This window comes from Rattus norvegicus, chromosome 7, assembly GCF_021556685.1.
Source record: "Rattus norvegicus strain SHRSP/BbbUtx chromosome 7, alternate assembly SHRSP_T2T, whole genome shotgun sequence".
NCBI lineage: Eukaryota > Metazoa > Chordata > Mammalia > Rodentia > Muridae > Rattus > Rattus norvegicus.
The window spans coordinates 43,260,903-43,268,487 of NC_141540.1; the positions used below are offsets into that span (position 1 = coordinate 43,260,903).

General features: G+C 40.3%; 1 pseudogene; it reads right to left on the reverse strand.

Annotated features, from left to right (window-relative positions):
• Positions 1–4,456: 4,456 nt before the first annotated feature.
• On the reverse strand, positions 4,457–4,946 carry Ppia-ps12 (peptidylprolyl isomerase A, pseudogene 12; annotated as a pseudogene).
• Between the last annotated feature and the right edge of the window lie 2,639 nt (positions 4,947–7,585).

Here is a 7,585-nt window from a genome sequence, read left to right on the forward strand (position 1 = left end):
AAAAAAATATCACCGTCCATTCATTTTACACTTCAGCTGTTTTAAGTTTCAAGTCCAGGACAAGAGGTTCAGGTGCCTATTTAACATATCAAAGGGAATCTGGCAAGGTTCTCCCAGCATCCCTCAGTCCCTACCTGTTAAAGGGTATAGCTGGCGTACCCCAGCAGCTACCCGACCTTTCCAGCCAAGGGCTGGGATGCCCTTCCACCAGAGGCTCTTCCCTATGTCTCCCAGACATTTTAGTTATGTGTACCTTTGCCTACAGGCTGCAGCACCTGGTTGCTCCCCGTCTCTCTTCCCCTCTTCCTCTCCCCACAAGGTTCAAGGTCATGACCACTCTGGACTCTCCTGGTTTGTTACTGCCTCTGGCTATGTCTCCCATTTATCTACAGTAAACTTTTCTCCTGCATACCTGGCAGCACTCATGTCCTTTCCTTTCCCTTCTTTCCTTTTCTTTTTTTCTTTCGTTTCCCCCGTTTATCTAGTGCCGAATAAAGCTGCAAAAATCCTAACCTTATAAGCTACAGTTTAACAGAGCACTTGCCTGGCATGTATGAGGTCCCTGCACTGGGTCCCTAGCACTGCAAAAAGAATAAACAGAATGATTTTTTTTTTAAAGCAACAAAAGATTCCATTTCCACTGGAGAAGTGAGGCTTCACTTTCTGCATGAACTAAATGGGGCTGGAGGAAGCAGAAACTTGCATGTGGTCATGTTTCAAGCCTGCCCTGGGCTTTACCAAGGGCTCGGTAAAAATGTAGGCAGATAAACACTGTTCCCTCTTTGAAACAGAGATCAGGAAAAAGAAAGTGTCTATCTCTCTCCAGTAAAGTGAGGACTTGAGATGACTCAGTGACACTTCCTGTCAATTCTGACAACCCAAGTTCTAAGAAGTGAGTCCTTAGACACACACACACACACACACACACACACACACACATCAACCAATCAATCAATCAACACATCAATTTGATCAAAAATATTTTTAATGTCTTAGAAACAACCAGATATGGAAGCACACAACCTATAATCTCTACAGACGAAGGGGAATGTGCTAAATTCCAGCCCAAAGGGGGAAAAAAATATCAGGAAACAAAATGAACACTTAGTAGGGGCCACGCGCCGTACCAGAAGGCTTCGCTTGCTGGGTTTTGTTGCTGTTGCTCTTGTTGTTTCTACGTTCTTTTCTGTCGTTTCTGTCCTGCTTTTTTCTTCTCTCCTCTTAAACCCATAGCACTTCATTTAGTCATTGCTAAACAAGGTTTAAATGCCGTAAGCATGTCTTTAAGTTCTCATTTCTTTTCAGGAGGTAAGTTCTGAGGCTAGTGACAATCATAGTGTCACCAATGTTTGGCTCCTGAAAAGAATCTCACGTATTACTTTTGAGGTCTGCCAGCCTTGGTTCTCAAGTACAGAAGCTGGGTGTCCTTGCCAGACACAAAAACATATTATATTTTGGCTCATAACAGCTCAGTATGCTATTAAATTTGCAAAGGATGGTAATGAAATGCTGGATAAATGGAAGACCCTTTTCGTAATTGTACTTGAACTCACGTTAGACATCTTGTCACCAAACATCCACACAAAATGCCATTTGACCACGATCTGGAGATGCCGCTTAGTGCAAGCATTTTACAAGCTAATTTTGGACGAATGCACTATTTTAGCAAATTTTCAGTTTCCAAAAATAGGTATTCAGTCCAGAACAGAATGACAATTTCCCCCAATGGCATGAATGATGAGACTCATTTTGTTGAAATGTTTCAATAAACTGCATTTAATCATACTGCATTTCATTATCCCCTTGTTATGGCCCCCATTTCTAGTTCTGCCCTCACCCCCAATTTCCAAATTGTTTTTCGGCATTTTTACATGTTCCCGTCTTTTATAGTGATTGTTAATTTAGTCTTTCTCTCTGTTGTAGGAAAGGTGAGAAAGACTTCTGGAGTAGAAGAAATCATCACTAGCTACCAAAAGGCATTTCGACGTCGCTGTGACATATATAGCCTTTGGAAAACGAGTTCACTCTAAAGAAAGCTGCTCATGCAGAAGTCATAGCGAAAAGTGTTCAGAAAACTATCCGTTGCCTATTTCAAGGATATAAATCAAGATTGCTTGTGAAGCACCAAGCATGGTGGTATATGCCTATAATCCCAGGACTGAAGAAACTGAAGCAGGAGGATTTTAATTTGGAGGCCAGTCTGGAACTTTATCTTTAAAAAAAAAAGAAAATAAACACAATAATAAATCTTAGAAGTCATGGTTATTGGAAAATCTACCACCACTAATTTGCTAAACCAGTACAGTTCGCAATAATAATCTATAAACAATTTTTCTCATACCGCAGGTAAGTGTAGTGTTTATTCCGCTTCAAGGAAAGTTTTCTTTGCCACAGAGACCAGAACAGAAAACCACAACCAATCAAAATGCAGAGTTGTGGAGCCCAGTCCCATGAATATGACACAAAGCCTTCTCATTCCTAAGATACAGGGAACATTTCCAGAAGAGAGGGCAGGCAGATTTTAAGTGCCAGAAGATCAGGAAGTTTGCAGTGAGATTGTATATCCTAGTAATATCAGAAGCTATACCCATAAATTATCACCAACATGACTCCCCAGTCATGAACTCACCAAGGATGACAACATGTCAAGCTGGATGGTGAAAAGCCCACACACCAATCCTTTATGAAGAATAATAGGCAACTGAAGGAAAACGAGAGTAGGTAATCTGGGCTTCTCAAGGGAAGAACACATCAATTGGTTGTCTCAGGCCAACTGGTCAACACTAAACATGTATAGGGAGATGGCCTTTTATGAACTAACCTTGTTCTATTGCAGAATATACATGTTTTAGGGAAAAGAGAAATGCTGTATATAAATTGTCATCTCAAAATTGTTAAGAGGCTGTGAGGGAAGCTTCTATCATAGCTCTCCATGATAGAATGCTTGCCTGACATGTGCAAGGTGCTGGATTCAATTGTAAGAACACAAATATATGAAGAGAGAAAAGCCAAGAAAGGAATAAAGAGCAAACCATAGGAAAACCAGTCAGACGTAATACTGAAAATAAAGAAGTTTAAATCTGATCTTCTCTTTTATAAGGCATAAAATTATTTATTTACTTCTTTAGCCAAGGCCTTCTTCAAAAAGAATCAGTCATCTCCCTTTACTTTTACGTCTAGCAGTATCCAGCCCTTCAAATTAAATTGTGTATTCCTAGATAATAAAGATTCTACTCGATCAATTAACTGTACATTGTATAAAATAAAGCCAGGTCTGAACAGGGGTTTAATATATATCTAGTATACAAATATTTTCTAAACAAAAATGAACCTTTGCGTATGTGTGTATATATACTGTGAAGGCTTTTCCTAGAAGGCTTGCTTCAAATAAGAGGCTATTACCTGAATCATTACTATTCTAATGATAATAGTTAAAAAGTAATTTTTAAATGTGTATTATTATCTTTATATTTATTTTATACATATAATGATTCTATTATATATACTTATATTTATTGTCATAATAAAACATTTTTATTTTTATCTTTCCCTTTTATTGAAAATACATTCTTTTTTCATGCTATGTATCCTAATTATACTTTCCTCTCCTCCACTCCTCTGAGACCCTCCCCATCACCCCTCCCCTCTGTACCAACTCCTTTTCTGTCTCTCATTAGGAAAGAACAGACATTTACGAGACAGCCACCAATACCGTAACTAACTCATAACTTCTATCTTATATTTACAAATGGTGTCAGACCCTGTAAAATGACAGAGCCATTAAATCTGTGGCTCATTCCCTATTCAAATTTTCCTTCCTCCCAGAGTCCATGTCTCATATGATACTGACTCTGGTGCAATCATGAACAGCTGGTGTTCAGAATCATAAGATGAGCCATTCCATTTCATGAGTGGCATATGTGGAATCTAGTCAGTTACCAAAAATTCCATGGGAAAATGGCAGATTTGCAGTGATATCTTAAAGGTAATATTTGCAGATCACAATGCAAGGGTTCATAGAGTAAATTCAAAATAAATCCTTCCAAGCCCTTTAGCTTGAACCTTATTTCTTGGAGCTTACACGCATCATAAAAATAGCACCTAATAGCTAATAGGATTTTTAAAGATGTCTCCAAAACGACCACAACTTTTTCATAGGGACCTCATAAAAATCATTACTTCAGATGCTACAAGTTGGCCAACCAAACACACTGAGATGACTCTATTGCGAAAAAATGCCTGCATTCATCCACAGTCTATTTCTAGAGATTAGATTTTATAACCAACGGTATGCGGATCTGTGGATAAAGTATGCAAACAGTTGTCATTATGTCTTTCTTTTTTTTTCTTATTTAGTTTTTATTCATAATCATAAACTTAACTTTCCAATCCTGCTAGACTTGAAGGGGAGTGAGGAAAATATGGAACCCAAAGAACTTCAGTGAGAGCAGAGATTACAGGGTATTGCGAGCAGATGGGGTGGGGGCGCTCTCCTCAGCTACAGAAGGAATGGTTTGATGGGTAAAATGCCCACAAGTCAAAGAAATTAGAGTCGTCCACAGTCGGAAAGGGTGATCTCCTTGCTGGTCTTGCCATTCCTGGACCCAAACGCTCCACGACTTCCACAACGTTCGTGCCGTCCTTCACCTTCCCAAAGACCACATGCTTGCCACCCAGCCACTCAGTCTTGGCAGTGCAGATAAAAAACTGGGAACCATTTGTGTTTGGTCCAGCATTTGCCATGGACAAGATGCCAGGACCTGTATGCTTCAGGATGACGTTCTCATCCTCAAATTTCTCTCCGTAGAGGGACATGCCACCAGTGTCATTATGGCAGATGACGTTACCACCCTGGCACATGAATCCTGGAATAATTCTGTGAAGGAGGAACCCTTATAGCCAAATCCTTTCTCCCCAGTGCTCAGAGCATGAAAGTTTTCTGCTGTCTTTGGAACGTTGTCTGCAAACAGCTTGAAGGAGACGCAGCCCAAGGGCTCGCCATCGGCTGTGATGTCGAAGAACACGGTGGGGTTGACCGTGTCTGCTGCAAGCGGCGAAAAGCGACGAAAAGCGACAGCGGCGTCTGCAAAGCCTCATTATATCTTTCTAACTTGAACACATGTCACACCGTTTACCATCTGAAAAAGAGAGGATTGGGTAGAGCTATTGGGGAAGAAAGATGCTCCACAACACAATATTTCATCCTTGCCTTTTAAGTTTTATGATCACTCAACTTGCCTATACTTCTTAATGAAAAATAATTGTCAAATATTTAAATTAGCCCTTGATATTAAGATTAATGAGCTCAGCCTTGAAAATTAGTCAACTGTTAGGTTTATTACCACTTTTCTACAATAGTTATCTCTATACAGATAACAGGACCTAACAGTCTTCTACAATTCTTACTATTTGTTTTTGATGTAATAACTCTGTCTGCATGCATAACAGACTGCTTAGGAAAGATGCATGACATGTCAAAGAGACACATCCTCAGAGAGTTAAGGTACCTGTAGAATGTGCTGTTAGCATTAACCTCTGGTCTAGTCTGGATTTCAGGGGGATGCTCTTCATCAAAGTGAGCCCCCAGTTCCAAGAGGATGCCTCCCTGTTCCATAAAGTCTTTCAGATACAAATCTAACAAAGTGTTTTACAAAGAAATGCCCAGGATACCTGAAAAATAATGTGTGGTCATTTGTACACAATAACACACACAATGACAGCATAATAGAAAGCCTTGGGGCTGAAGAGATGGCTCAGTGGTTAAGAGCACCGACTGCTTTTCCAGAGGTCCTGAGTTCAATTCCCAGCAACCACATGGTGGCTCACAACCATCTGCAGTGGAATCTGATGCCCTGTTCTAATGTGTCTGAAAACAGGGTACTTACATAGAAAGTATTAACACACACAAATAAATTAAATGGCCTATTATAAGAATGAGAATTTGGAGGCTCCATATTGTCAGAACTAAATTTCTTGCTCATGTTCTACACTGAAAGAGTTAATTAGAAGGACAATGTTTTCCTGAAATCTTACATGTCAGTAAAACTAAGATCAAATATACTCTGATTCCTACCCTTCGTTTGTACTCAAGGGTTGCAAAAGTTTAAGCCCCAGATGAAAGAGAATAGATAAGTATTTTTGCAGCATGAAAATAAACTGCCTATTAAGCAGAACTCTTAAGTGGTATAAAGTTTCTATGAGCCAGTATATGTGTTACATTCAACTCAAAGAACAACCTTCATTTTCCTCCAATCTGGTTTTCAACCTGCTGTTCCAATACCATAAACTCTCAGAGGGAAGGAAGCTCTGTGTAATTTGATATGGAATTTGATGGTTTAGAGGCCCATGGCAGGAAGGATGGAGAGGGGGGTTTTTCTCAAATCCACAGTCCCTACAGAGAGAAGGAAGCTCATTATCTGTATCTTAGACAAGTTCGCTTCACAAAGCCAGGAAACAGCCTAAGTTTTGCGAATGCCAATTGCACTCTTTGGCCGAGGTCTTCTAAACACCTTGCAGAATTGTTTGTGGAGTGCCAATGGGTTAAGGGAAAGCTGAGAGTGTCCAGTTGCTGGAGGACTTGGGGGAGTAGGGTACCAAAAGCTAGATTAGCCTAGCTTTTCACAAGACAATCCCCTCAAGCTTTCCCAGAAAACAAAAGGCTCCTAGAGAGGAGAAACAATAGACCCGAACAGCAGGAGTGTATGGGAAGGGAGCCAAGGAGCAAGAGTGACTAACAGAGAGTGGTAATTTGGAATGAATTGCTGTTTTGTGTTGTGAAGCACCAGGACACAGCTGGTGCACTGGCTAACCTGAGGATTTGCAGTAACTGCATTGAAATGGTAATGAAGTTTTTATTTTATGATTGCAGATGTTTTTTGGATTATTGTTATTAAGCTTATTAGTGTAACAGTACAAATATGAGATTTTTATTTACTTGGTCTCTTATTTGTGGGAGCTTTGTTAGAAGTCTTTGTAAGCCAAGTCAGAAGAACAGCAGCCAGCCAGCCATGCAATAGGCCGCATGTGCTGAACCATCAGACAGTCTCCTAGCGCGCATGTGCATGCACGGCTAGGCTCTTTTACATTGGAGGCAAATTTGAAAGTCCCATCGATCGTCGTGGTTCAGGCAGTACTGCCAACTGGCGTAATCAGTGGTGAAGTACAAGCAGTGTCTAATATCATTTCCTCTGCTCTGTGTTGGCTTGCCTAGCCAGGTCTGCCATTGATGGGCTTGGAAGTACTACTCAGTCGACCTCCTTATGTCTCAATTTCTCTCTATATAAAAGTGACTATAAAAAAAAAAAAAGAAAAAGAAAAAAACACCACTCCTATTTCTTTCACAGTGCTATCATGAAGGCAGATCTGCCTCACCTGAAGAGAGCTATCGGCAATTAATGTTAGCTGCAGCACGGCAGGGTCTTGTCATGGGAAAGAGAGCTTGAGTGTTTTTATTCAGAAAGGCTTGCGTCAACAAAATCGCTTTTATAAAGACCATCACCTGGCAGAGGATTCTGTTTGATCAAATAATTCAGAGAATGCATTCCATGTGGATACGTCATTTCAAGCAACGAGGGCGTTAGTATCC